Below are 14,199 nucleotides of genomic sequence, written 5' to 3'. Positions count from 1 at the left end.
AGCTGTGTGGTCAGTACAATTGTTTGGAGCTGTTTGTGCCAACAATGGGAGGCAATGCCTGTCTTCCAAAGGACACCGAGTGGCACTTGTCTTCCTTAGCCGAAGGAGGTCTCACCAGCTGCCGCCAACCCTGGCTTCTCAGGAAGATGTACACCGCCATCTATTGGGCATGGGGATTAACAGCAGCGCTTTTCCACCCCCACAAAAGGGCAGACAACAAAGCTTCTAGTAAGTTTCTAAAAATAAGCTGGTTCTTTGTACCTCAGAGTGAGACAACCTTTGCCTCTTAGGCTGCAATCTAAGTACAGGGCAATGTAAAACGGTGCGGCTGTGGGGCGCTTTCCATGGTGCTGATTTTCAGGCCTCAGACAGGACTGTTGGCTGGCATTGTCTGAATGAGCCAGGGCCCACCATTCACCCTATCTTAACTCTTCTAGGCATCAGCACTTCTGGGCAACCGCTCTTATCTTGAAAACCTAGCCACCACCCTTCTCTCGCCCAAAGCAAGCCCAGTGTCGAAGACCACAAGGTAAAGGTATTCAAAAGTTTTCTGAAGTCAGAGACAGCTGCTAATGGACTGAGGGACTTAAGGCTCTTTGCAGCTTGAATTCTGATGCAACTCTTGAGAATGCATGCTTTACTGTCTTTTTATTTGATGCTATTCTATATTCATAAGGGACATACCTGTCTCGCTTCATAAGGGACATACTTATGACATAACATCTCCCAGGTTTACATTTCAAAAACTTTATAGAGTTTGTGTAGAGGAAGATCATATGCAGTAAATAAACCCCCAACATGGAGGGTTTGATCTCTCATTCTCCACCAGGGTGACTGACAATGCCACCCATATCCAAGAGACTTTGGTACCATATTGGAACATACTGGACAAAGCATGGAACATCCAAAGGCATTCAGGAGAGACCTAACACACACACACACACACACACACACACACACACAGAGAGAGAGAGAGAGAGAGAGAGAGAGAGAGAGAGAGAGAGTTACCCAGCCCAAACTGTCAATAGCACAGATGCTCAAGACGCCTGGTGTAGGGGGAAGAAAAAGATCACCCTCTGGTAATGGGGTTATGATAACATTGATTGTTCTCAAATGAGCCACACCGCAGAGACGGGGGATAATTCGCCCTCTCCCAAGTCAGTATTTACCACCTTTTTTCTTCTTTAGACTCTCCCATTTTAAACATAATTTAGCTGTCTTTTTTCCCCCTTGTGCTGCTGGGAAGAGAAAGGACTGGAGGGGGGAGGGGAAGGTGAAAAGAAAAGGAGGATTAGAGGCTTGACCTGCTTCTCGGGAAGAGCCGCCACATTCCTCTCTCAGATGTGCTTTGTGACCAGGCAGGGTACAATTAAAAGCACAATAATTTGCTTGTTATTCAAGTCAGGCATTAGTCCGGGTAATGGCGTGCTTGGTGGAGAGATGGATTTCCTTGTTAGGCTCTAAGCACAGGATTAACTGAATTCTCCATGGAGAAATCTTGATTTGTTCAAGGTCTTTCATGTTTTCTACAGAGAAGGGATTATGTCTTCTTAAAGAGGGGCCTTGCTTAAAAAGCTACAAAGTATAAGAAAAGGATTTAGGGCAGAGGGGCCTGTGGTTAAGTAGCTGAGGGGTACAGGGAATTTTAGAGCAAGGGATTATTTAAAGCCATAAAGTTCAAAAAATAATTGGTTTAGCACTACTGGGTCCGTGCTGGCAAACGCACAGTAAGGCAGTTAAGCAAGGGCTAATATTCATTTTACTTTGGCTAATTATTGCACGGATCCAGGAGAGGAGGAAGGAGAGCATGCTCCCTCCCTGGCAATCAGGAAGTGCGTTATCTTTGGTGTCCGTGCCTGGCAGGCTTGCTTTTTCTATCGGGATGTCCAGAATGTAAGAATCACAGAAGTGTTACCTAAAACACAGGCACTCTTGTCTTGGAATGGGGCTGCTGCCCAGAAGCCCAGAGTACAAAAACACTATTACCTTTTTTGGTTTGTGCTTGATTTTTAGGTTGCTGAGGGCAGAACCCAGAGCCTGGCACATGCTAGGCATGTGCTCTACCACTGAGCTACATCCCCAGCCCCCAAGAACCCAGCTTTGAATCTGCTGACACAAACAAGCAGCCAGCAAGAGAGGATGCCAAGTAAAACCCTGACTTCCCCAGTTACCAGATTAGGTCAGTGAGTCTCAACCAGGAGCCACTTGGCCACACTCCCAGAGCTGCTGGTGTTACCTCTAGAAAGATGCCACTGAGACCAAACTGCAGAGGCTGGAGGTTCTCCCAAATAGACTGTAGTCCATAGAATAGCAGCCAGCACAAGAAATTCTGCTTCAAAGTGAGAGCAAGAAGCCCCAGTGTATACAAGGCAATTTCTCTGCTTGGGTAGATCCTCTCTCCATCCTCTCTCCCCCATATCCATAATTCACGTAACTGACTATACTTTGACTTTTCTTCCTTTTTCATTACTGGGTATTTTTACAAATCAAGAAAGAAGGGTGTTGCCCTTGGTATACTATGTTAAACCTAAAACCCGCAAGGAGAAGAAACCAAATCCATAATTGTCCAATTAAAGCAAGCTGTATTTTGGGGCTCACCTGGTACTGACCAGTTGGCTGTTTCACCCTAAGAGCAGCCCCTGCTGGCCTCCTGAGGTCCTTTTTACAGGAGAGATATATAAGGTGTTCAAGGGGCAAGAGAGTTGGCTGATATACACTGTTATGAAAATACAAAGAAAGGGGAGGGGCAAGAATAAGGATATACAAAATGTGAATGGGGTCTCGAGTTTAGTGTTGGTTGAAATATGTGACTTGATGTTTGTAAAACTGGAGATTACTCCTAATTACAAACAGAAACTTTAACTTGCAAAGACTTAACACAGGACAAACAGGGACTTATTCTTTAACAGCAAACAGAAACCTTAACCTGCCCAGGACAAGCAAGGATTTGTTCTTTAGCAATCATAACTGCAAACAGAAATCTTAACCTGCAAGGCACATGGTTCCTGCTTTGGTCTCACACTCAGATTGCACGGGAGGGATGACACAAACCCCCCCTTCCCTGACTGATGCACACCCACATCCTCCCCTGATGCAGACTTCTGAAGACTCGCACTCCAGTCTCGGAGATTGCTCATTCCTCCCTGCGTGAAGTCTGTTCAGTCATCATTTGTCCTGCAGCTTTAACCTGGTTAAGAGCCCACAGCCACAAGATATTCATTTTCTCCCTGGTGAATAATGATTCTCTTCCTGAGGGAAGCTAACACCCTTGACAGGAGCTTCCAGGAAGCTCATTAAAGCCAAGAGGCTAGGAATCAGCCTAGCCATCACCTCTCTGGGAGAGCCTGGGGATACACTTAACCTCTACCTCCAAGGCTGGGGAAGGGAGCTAAGGAGAAAGCCTGAGAATACAAGGTGAACACACCCAAACTAGGCCCCTGTCAATCAGCACGCAGACACAGGACGACTGTGAAGAGGGAAGGAGACTCCCCTTTCCTGTATCTTCTAAGGCTGAGTCACAACTTTGCCTTCACCGGCTTCTGCCCACTCTGCACACAGTGGTGTTCTCTACTAGATGACTAATCCCATTAAGTCATAACATCCTGGCCTCAAGGAACAACAAAGGCCTTCCTTCCTTCCTTCCCCATTCTCAGGAACTCTCTATCCTCCTGTGGTACATCTCTTCTTTACCCTAGAACATTCTCCCTCTGCTCACAGTCCCACTGGTCCTGACCACCTCTCACTGGTCCTCCATCTCATCCTGTTCCTCATCTTCCCTCAAAGCCAGGCCAACTGTAGCTCCTCTAACTCCACTGCTTTCCTGTTCCATATCTCTCACAGCTGCCCTGGCTATAACGGTCTCTTTCTCTATAACTATGGGGTCTATTACCTCACCTTCTTCCATTCTCCTGGGATCCTCCCCCTCCTCCTCCTCCTCTTAGGCTTTGCTTTCACCATCTTGAAATAAAAGAAAAATTGTTTTGTTTTGGTTTGGTTTTCGTGAGCCTTTACAAGGAAAGGTTTTGTTAGGAAAAATCTTAAGATGAGCCTCTCCACTGACACAAAATAACTCCAATTAAACCAGTTAGACCAAATCAAAAAATGCCCACATTTAATAAATGCTGCAATCCCAGGTGGCCAAGAGAACATGGCAAGAAGAGAGGGAGAGAAACAGAAGGGAGTGGGAGATACATAAAACCTGAAACCACATGTTTCTTTTTCCAGCATGAGCCTAAATACCCTGTGGGAGTGGTCCTGACCCTCCCTGAGAAAGGGTCAGCACTTGGCAGGCTGGGAGTTGAAGTCTGGACCAAGGCAACTCCCAGGCCAGAGGCTCAGGTGACACTTCCAATCATCCCAGACTTCTTGGATATAAGGGTGTCAGAGGGCTGAAGGTCTCGCTTTCAATCAAACATCCCAGAGTCCTTGAATATAGGGCCATCAGCTCAAGTCTGGCTACTTCCTGCAGGCATGGGGCAACATGGGAGAGGAGAGAGCTGGGAGTTTGTGTGCTCACACTCAGTGAGAGGTGTGGCTGGAGCAGCATCTGGTTTGCTGTCATCCTGGAGTCCTTGGGTGGTGCAGGAGAATTATCTGTATTCTGTCAATCATGTATTTTAATAAAACACTGATTGGCCAGGCAGGAAGTATAGGCAGGTCAACCAGACAAGAAGTAGAGGCAGGGCGATGAGAACAGGAGAAGGTTAGGAAGGAGGAAGCGCATTCCTCCAGTCCTGCCCAGATAACTGAAGAAACAACATGTGAGCTGCCACGCTGAGAAAAGTACTGAGCCATGTGACTAACATAGATAAAAATAATGGGCTAACAAAAGTCATAAGAGCTAATAAGTAGCCTGGCCTAATGGGCCAATCAGCTTTATAATCTTATGGAGTCCTCTGTGTGATTTTCTTTGGGACTTGCCTGCTGTGGGGTTGGTAGAGCATGAGACTCTTAATCTCAAGGTCGTGGGTTCAAGCCCCACATTGGGCACCATCTGTAAAATGGTACCCCCCACAGCCGGCAAGTCCCAAAGAAAATCACACAGAGTCTACATTAGGTTATAAACTGATTGGCCCATTAGCTCAGTCTTCTTATTAACTAATTCTTACATCTTACGGTAACCCATAATTCTTGTCTGTGTTAGCCATGTGGCTCAGTACTTTCTCCAGTGGGGTAGGTTACATCTTGCTTCTCTGTGGTCTGGGCAGGAATGGAGGAATGGGTTTCCTCCTTCCTAGCCTTCTCCTGTTCTCATCGCCCCGACTCTACTTCCTGTCTGGTTGACCCACCTATACTTCCTGCCTGGCCAATCAGTGTTTTATTAAAATACATGATTGACAGAATACAGATAATTCTCCCGCACTTGGGCAGCTGCTTTTTGAGGGATGTGAGAAGGTAGGTGGCTAGGAGAAAAAAAAATATTGTTATTATTGGCCCTACGAAATGTGATTAGCCATGGGATGGGACACAATAGCAGATGAAACCAGATTTTAGTTGGCAGGTGTCCTTGATCTAGGAGAGTTGGTACCAATGGTGAAGTTCCAGGAGCTGTTACAGGTGTTTGGCATTGTCTGAAGAGCGCTTTGTAAGTTAGTCTTGGCCCAGGCAGCAGGAGTGACCTGTAAAATATGCTTGAAACTGACTGGGGTTAATGTAGCAGAACTTTTCCCAGAACCTGTAAGAGAATGGAACAGATTTACATCTTAGTGTCATAACAAAAGGCTATTGCTTTAGGTTAAGACAATTAAAGAAATTGGGAACCCTGGATTTTTTAAGACACACCTGAAACCTGTTAGGCACACCTGTCCGTATTTTAGCAGGAAACTTCATTAAATGTCATGAATGAAGTAGTAAGTTAACAGTACCTTAAGTCGTCAAATGCCATTAGACAGATCTGGGAAGGATAAATGAGCAAAAATGAGACAGCTTTTTTAGCTACACAGGCAATCCCAATTCCTCTCCTTAGTCCTTGGCGAACAGCGGTCGTAGAAGCAGTGCTTGCCGTTAGTACAAGAGGCCCAAAGATTTGTCCTGTAGGGGGAAGATTTAGTCTACCTGTCTTTGCAGGATAAAAAGATCAATTCCCTGGAAGGCATTCAGGAAGTTGAAGAGGTGAAAGGCTGCTTTTTGCTGTGTGGGTAGGTTTTTACCAAACCCAAAGGCAAGGCCTGGAGGCAGAAGGTCTTCTTTAGGACCTAAAGGGTGCTGCAGAAGCTGGCATGTCTATGTGTTAGAAGCTCTTTTGTTAAAATGCCATACCCGCAGATCTGTAAAGGCACTTGAGAATTAGGTACCATTACCTGTTATTTCAAACTGGGCATATGCTAAATTTAGTTGTGTATTTTATCCAGTTAGTTACAGTTTACCAATGCTAGTAAATGTAAGAAGATTAAAAGGAATATTTTAATAAGTTAAAGATTACTAGCAGATGTGGGTACTCTCACCAAAGATGGTGAACTAGTACACATGGGTACCCTTACCAAAGATGGTGAACTAGCACACATGGGTACCCTTACCAAAGATGGCGGACTAGCACACATGGGTATCCTTACCAAAGATGGTGAACTAGTACACATGGGTACCATTACCAAAGATGGTGAACTAGTACACACGGGTACCCTTACCAAAGATGGTGAACTAGCACACATGGGTACCCTTACCAAAGATGGTGAACTAGTACACATGGGTACCCTTACCAAAGATGGCGGACTAGCACACATGGGTACACTTACCGAAGATGGTGATGAGGTTTAAATGGAGGCTACCCATGTGTTTGTATTTTTCCAGAGCTGTTTTAGTCTGGAATTATCTTAAAACAAGCACACATGCACATAAAAATATAAATTCACATACTTACACAGACATACTGTGCACCACATCATTCTAACAGACAGACAAATAAAACACTTTTGGAAACCTGTGTCAGCTGACCAACTTAAAATTTTTGGCATAGGTAGGTGGCAAAAGCCAGTAAAGTACAGAGGTGGTCTCACTAAGAGCCAGATTAGCAAACGCTGTAAGAGGGAACAGAAACATAAGGACTAAACATTTACAGAGTTTTAGAGTAGAAGGACATGGGGAAAAAATGAATTTTTTAAAATCCCAGAGTGAGAGAAACAGTAAACAGCTTGGAGGTGGGGGCTAAAGTGATACAAACAGCAAGCAGAACGGGGACAGGAAAGAGGTCCCAGCATAGATGGCAGAGGGAGGCCAGTGAAGCACAGCAAACAGTTGATGGGCGAGCTCCCTTTAGAAGGGATGGGCAATGGAAAGGGAGTCGGGATTAGATCCCCGAATCCAGAACAGGACAGGAACAGGAGCCGGACAAGCCTCTGAGCACAGAGTCAGAGCCCCGAGGGCTTTGGAGAAGTGGAAGTGGGGCAGGACAAACCATGGGCTGTGGAGGAGAAGCAGAGGGGGGTGGGAACAGGAGCATGCATGTAGAAACTTTATGTTTAGAAAATTTATGTTAGATAGCCCCAATTTAAAAGAATTTTTTGTAAAAGGCCATCTAAGGGTGTTTTAGGAATCGACCTAAAATCGCAAGAAACCCATTTTAAAAGTCTATGCCCAATCATGGAGCTCAAGTCTGTCACAGCGGTCTGCTGGGACAACTCTTGAGTCGAAAACTGGGCTGTGAAAATTGAATGGCAGGTGTCCCTGGCCAAGAAATCTTCACCCCAGCAAAAGCCCCTGGCTTCTGTTGCACAGGTCAGGTTTCCAGGGCCCACAACTTCAGCGGAAAATTCAAAATGCGAATGGGTCACCCCAAACCCTACCAGCATAAGCAAAAAGGGGAACTCACTGAGTGAAGCCAATCTTGCCTGGCAGAGAGAGCACGTGGGAAGGGAGTTTTCTGGCACACGGCCCTGTGCCCTGTACCTGCAGGAAAAATGGACCCTTTCGGTGGGAGAACTCCATCTGTTAAGAAAAATCTTAAGATAGGCCTCTCCACCAATGCAAAATAACTCCAATCATCCCAGATTAGACCAAATTAAAAATGCCCATGTTTAATAAATGCTGCACTCCTGGGTGGCCCAGGACAGCATGGCAGGGAGAGGAGCCCACGCAAACCCCAGAGACCACGTGTTCCTTTTTCTGGCACAAGCCTAAATAGCCTGTGGGAGTGGTCCTGACCCTGCCTGAGGAGGGGTCAGTGCTTGGCAGGCTGGGAGTTGGAGTCTGGACCAAGGCAACTCTCAGGCCAGGGGCTGGGGTGATGCTTCCAATCATCCCAGACTTCTTGGATATAGGGGTGTCAGAGGGCTGGGGCCTCACATTCAATCAAACAGGTTTGAGGGTCTTTTTTTTTTTTCATTGATATCTTGAAGACAAGTACAGTTCCTGGGTCCAGCAGGCACTCAAACATACGCTGAATAACTGAGGAATTGGACTAAGTTACTTAGTTTCACATCACCCAGCTCCTGGTCCCTGATATATAACTGAATAACAGAGCCCTGATAAAAGGCTCTAGGCCATAACTGACAAAAATAACATTTGCATTGCTGCACTTTATTTATTTATTTAGGTTTTTTGAGACAGGGTTGTGTAGCTTTGGCTATCCTGGAACCAGCTTGTAGACCAGGCTGGCTTTGAATTTACAGAGTTCCACCTCCTTCTGCCTCCCAAATGCTGGGATTAACAGCATGCAACACCACAGTGCATTTTTTTAATTATGGTAAAATAAACAATATAAAATTTACTCTTGTTCATTTTAATATAAGATTCATAACTGTTAAATATGCATGTAATCTTTATAACATTTTCATCTTGCAAAACTGAAACTCTATACCCATCAAGCAGCAACCCCCAAGCCCAAGTTCTTGATGCCCACCATCTACTTCTCCAAAGAGTCCCTAGATACACTGTTGTCGGATATGTGTACCCTGTGTGAAGATGTATTACTGTGATTGGTTTAATAAATAGCTGAATGGCCAATAGCTAGGCAGGACTTCTGGACAGAGAGAGGAAGTAGGAAGAGATAATCAAGATTCAGAGGAGATGCCAACAAGACAGGGAGGGAGTAGGACATACAGAATGAAAGAAGATGAAGAGTCACGTAGTAAAACATAGATTAATAAAAGCAGGTTAGTTCAAGTGATAAGAGCTAATGGGGGGGGCTGGAAAGATGGCTCAGAGGTTAAGAGCACTGACTGCTCTTCCAGAGGTCCTGAGTTCAATTCCCAGCAACCACATGGTGGCTCACAGCCTTCTGTAATGAGATCTGGCGCCTCTTCTGGCCAGAAAGTATACAGACAGACAGAACACTGTATACATAATAAATAAGTAAATCAAAAAAAAAAAAAGAGCTAATGGGACCGGCTTAAGATAAGGCTGAGCTTTTAAAATGAATAATGAATAAGTCTCCGAGTCATTAATTGTGAGCTAGCAGCCCCCAAAAAAAATTAAAATTCAACTACAATGCACAGCTGAGGTAACAGGACTCTCCAGAATGCTGTCTGCCACCTTCCTGTCCAATGGCACGTTGATGGTGAAAGATAACACTAATCTCTAGTATCACAAGCCCCTGGACCCATGGAGAGATGTTTGCCTAGTGTGGAGAGAGGAACAATGCTAAATTCCTCACTGCAACGCTGGGGAAATGACAGTGGCAGAGCATTTACCTGGCATGCGTCAGAATTTGGGTTACATCCCCATTAGAAAGGAGACAGAGGAAGAGAAAACAGAAGAGAAGAAAAGTAAATTCTAACCAGAGAAAATGTCCTGCCTAATCAGGTTCAAACCCACAGACACAAAAAGCCTACGTTCATGGACCCGCATGCCTCTACTGCTCTTCTGAGATATGCAAACAGTAGAAATTAAATGTCACCTTTTGTGGGGGGGTTGTAATATTTATTCCTTTGAACATCAGTATTATATTATGATTTATTATTAAGGTGAAATGGCTACGTGAAACACATTCCCAACATTAGCCCTCGAAATTGTCAGTGTTCCCTTCCGTGAAAATGGAAGATGGAGAACACAAAGCAAAAGATCTATGGTGTAAATGAAAGCACAGAGCCACAGATCTAAGACCTGAGACCCTCTCCCCTTTTTCTCTAGTTAAGCTAGATGATATGGGTGTTACCCAGCTTGGCAATTCTGTGTTTGAACAGCCGTATTCTTCCATTCTAACTGCATAGGACTTCTTGACAACAGACAAGCACTTCTCTCTATTTCAATATGGGCCTACCATGCCAAGAAGTCAGCAAATTTATGTCTATACTGAAGGATTCAATGGCATTATATTCAGGGCCATACATTCTTGGATGTAAGAACCCCAGGATTCTGCCACTAAACTGAAAACTTTAAACAATTTTAAACCTATCTAGACCTTTTTTTCTTGCCCTCATTCATAAACAGGGTCTTCATCTCTACAAAATTAAGCAACATGTGGCATAAAGAGGGGCCTCATATCATGTACTGACATTGTGAATTAAACACAAAGATATAATCCCCGACAAACAACAGGTCCAATTCTGATGTGTCCTCCTTACAAATATATAGAGTGATGCATTCAACAGACACTGCTCGGACTTTGAATTCTGGTCTTTTCCTAGGCTACGACAGGTAGGTGACAGTCTTACCATGCAGAATAGTGGCAGCAAGCCACAGCCTCCAGTCAGCTTCAAGTTCACAAGAGAAAACTTGGGAGCTCCACAGTGCAGTACTGTGGAGCTATAGTGCTTAGTAAGTTGGGCATATAAATGTATTTTCAACTCATGAGTTTATAGCGTCGTAACCAAACCATAAGCCAAGGAGCAGCTCTGCACAAGTAACCTATCAGCCTCGAGACTTCTTGAACAGTACTGTTATATGAAGGCTGACGTGGGAGCCACCATGATAATACACTTCACAAACAAGGTAAGAGTCAATACTCATAGATGCTTCAATAACTGTCGTTCAGAAGCTGTCCCTTCCACCTGAGCATCCCTGAAGTACCTGTGTTGGAAGGCTTGTTGGTGCATGTTCCACACTCATTTCTAAAAGAACTTATGAGTTCATCAAAGTAACACTTCCAAAGAGCTATGAATAAGGGGAAAAATGGTTCCTGTGGTAAGCGACTGCCGCTTGTAATGATTTAAGATTTCCTCATTCCTAATAGCCTATGAGAGATGACTTGAGTTTTGGCTAGGTTTATGTTAATAACACAAGATAGTTATTTGGGAAGAAGGAACTTCAGTTGAGAACATGACCCCATCAGATTGGCCTGTGAGCAAGCCAAGCTTGTGGTGCATTTTTCTTGCTTGATGATTGATATGTAAAGACCCTGCTCACTGTGGGTGGTTCCATTATTGGACTATTGTTCCTGGGTGCTATAAGAATTCAGGCTGAACAAGACATGATAAGCAAGCCAGCCAGTAGATAGCACTCCTCCATGACGTTTGTATCAGTCCCTACCTCCAAGTTCCTGCCTTGAGTTTTTGCTCTGACTTCCCTGAAAAAATGGACTACAAAGAAAAAAAGAAATAAACCCTCTCCTCTCTCCAACTTGCTTTTTGTCATACTGTTTTATCACAGCACTGGAAACCCTAACTATGACAGACACTGGTACTAGGGGGTGTTGCTGTGAGATCTGACCATGTATTTGATGGAGGAGGGGTTGTATGGCATATGAACTTTGAGTTTAAAAAACCATTTAGTGCTCAGAGCTCAGTAAGTTGTTCTGTGGGAGCTTAGGAGACAAGAACACTGAAAGAAATGCTAACGATTGGAGGCCTGACTTGTGAAGTTCCAGAAAAAAGTCGAGACTCCCAGAGTCATTTGTGTGATCTTTTGAATTAAGAATCTGAGGTTCTGAGCCAGTGGAAGCTGAAGAATCAGCCGTGATCAACAAAAGGCCATCACCACTAAAGTGAAGTTTTGGCTCTACTAGGACAATTGAGGGCTGGTTAGCTGGAGCTGAGGAATTAGCAATGGATAAAAAGAGACTAACATCACTGAGTACAGTAAAATCTGGGAGTGTTTCCTCAGGGTCTGCACACAGAAGTTGTGGTCCAGAGGGGATTGAGACTGGCTTTCATGTTGGTAGCCCAACTTGATCATGTATAAAAAGTCACCCAAGTGGTGCTCCTTTTGAAGGCCTGATGCAGCCATGGAGAGCAGCTCGGTGTGATAGTAGAATCCCTGAAGAGATAACTTGTGACGGTGCAGCCACAGCTGCATCTGAAAATTCAGGACTGAAGAGATGAGGCTTCAGGTGAATTCAGGTGAAGGTGAGGCTTGGCACCGTGTGTCAGGATCAGAGTCCCTAAGGGAGCCCAGGAAATGCTATTGGTCACAGCAGGCGACCACATCATTCCAGAGATATCAGTATCACAAGTGCGAAGAGGAGCCAGCCTGAGCTTTTAAGACGTCATATGTGTTCTGGGACAAACATTTTAGGGCCTAGAACATTGTGAGTTCCAGAAGTCTGACATTGAGCCTTATACTGAACTTTGGTTTTGACTTCATCTAATTGTAGACTGTGTCCTGATTTTTCCTTCTTAGAGCAAGAAAGTATTTAATGTATCTTTAATTTTATAAGAAGTCACAGTTATGAAAGTTTAGAAAGTGTAGAGAGGCTTAGGATTTAAAAAAAATCTTTTGGTATTTTAGAGAGACTGAACTTTCAAGGTGGTTGAATTTTTAGACTATGAGACTTTTAGAAATAGAAGTAGTTTATATTGTAATATTAATATCAACATACCATCTTGGAGGGAAATGAGAAGGGAAAGGTTATAGTTGAATAATGATGCATTTGTGTATCAGGTTGTCAAGGGGTCAGTTGTGCTACCTAGCTTTATGCCAACTCAACACAAGCTAGAATCATTTGAGAAGAGGGAACCTCAACTAAGAACATGTCCCCACAGGATTGGCCTGTGGTCAAGGATGATGTGGGCATCTTCTTAATTAATGGAAGAGGATCCTGCTCACTGTGGATAGTACCATTTCTGGGTCATGACGTTCAAAGAAAGCAGGATGAACAAGCCACGATGAGCAAGCAAGTAAGCAGCACTCCCTCAAGAACCCAAGCAGGACAGGAATGTGGAGTCACAAACTGAAGCACACGCCATGAAGGAGGACTTCAATTGAAGTTCTGTCCTCCCAACTGTGGCTTGTGTTGACATAAAACCAGTCAACAGAGGCTTACTCTAGTTAGCGCTGTCAACTTGACACAGTTTAGAGCAATATTTTCAACCTTCCTGATGCTTCAACCTTTAATACAGTTCCTCATGTTGTGGTGACCCACAACCATAAAATTATTTCATTGCTACTTCATAACTGTAATTTTGCTACTGTTACAAATCATAATGTAAATATCTGAGATGCAGGATATCTGATATTTGACCCCCCAAAGGGGTTGTGACCCACAGATTGAGAATCACTGGTTCAGAGTATTCTGTGAGAAAGCCTTGATTGAGAGATTGCCTAGAAATGGTCTGCGGTCATATCTGGAGTATTGCTTGATTATTAATTGGTATAGGAGGGCCCAGCAAGTGATCCTGAGCCCGTGACCAAGTCAGAGCGGCAGCCATCAAGCAGCATTTTTTCATGGTTTCTGCTTCGAGTTCCCGCCCTGCCTGACTTACCTTAATGACAGATTGTGGCCTGCAAATGTAAGTCAAATAAGCCTTTTCCTCACTGAACTGCTTGCCGTCAGAGCATTTTATCACAGCGACCAAATGAAACTAGAACAGCCCGTGACTTGTTCATGTGGTTTGTTAAACACATGTTCCTAAGGGCAATTGGCAAGAGAATAAGGGAAGTGGCACGAGACAGGAAAGCCAAGTTAAGGGAGTCATGCCAGATGAACCACAGAAGGCAGCTTCGCTCCAACTCCTCAGAGACACCCTGAAGGGAAAGCTCTGCCTCAGAGCTGAGGCAAGGCACCTCCAGCTCTATGGCTTAAGGGCAGCACCTCAGTGTTCAGTCCCTGAAGTCTCAAGCCAGTGTCCCAGGAAAGTTTTTCAAAAAGGAGACCTGGAAACAAAATGTAGAAAACTATTCAAGGAGATACAGGAAGCATTCCTTGTTCCACATGTCCTCACTCTGTAATTCGAATGACATGCAAGTCAGGGGGTCACAGCTGGGTAGACTCAAAGAATTATGGGGGAGGCACATAGATGGAGAGATGGCTCAGCAGTTAATGGCACCAGCGACTCTTCAGGAGGACTCAGATTTGATTCCCAGTATTTCCCTGTCGTCTCACAACCATCT

General features: G+C 44.5%; 1 long non-coding RNA gene across 1 annotated transcript in view; it reads right to left on the bottom strand.

Moving 5' to 3' along the window:
* Positions 1–4,094: 4,094 nt before the first annotated feature.
* The window catches only part of LOC125397467 (uncharacterized), an 82,567-nt gene continuing 72,462 nt past the window's right edge, over positions 4,095–14,199 (bottom strand). The window contains exon 4 of the long non-coding RNA XR_015003226.2: positions 4,095–13,962. This is a non-coding gene — a long non-coding RNA (uncharacterized LOC125397467). The remainder of the gene's footprint in view (positions 13,963–14,199) is intronic.

The sequence above is a fragment of the Myodes glareolus genome, chromosome 7 (genome assembly GCF_982192425.1).
Source record: "Myodes glareolus chromosome 7, mMyoGla1.1, whole genome shotgun sequence".
NCBI classification, from domain to species: Eukaryota; Metazoa; Chordata; class Mammalia; order Rodentia; family Cricetidae; genus Myodes; species Myodes glareolus.
This window is presented reverse-complemented; position numbering and strand designations above follow the sequence as displayed.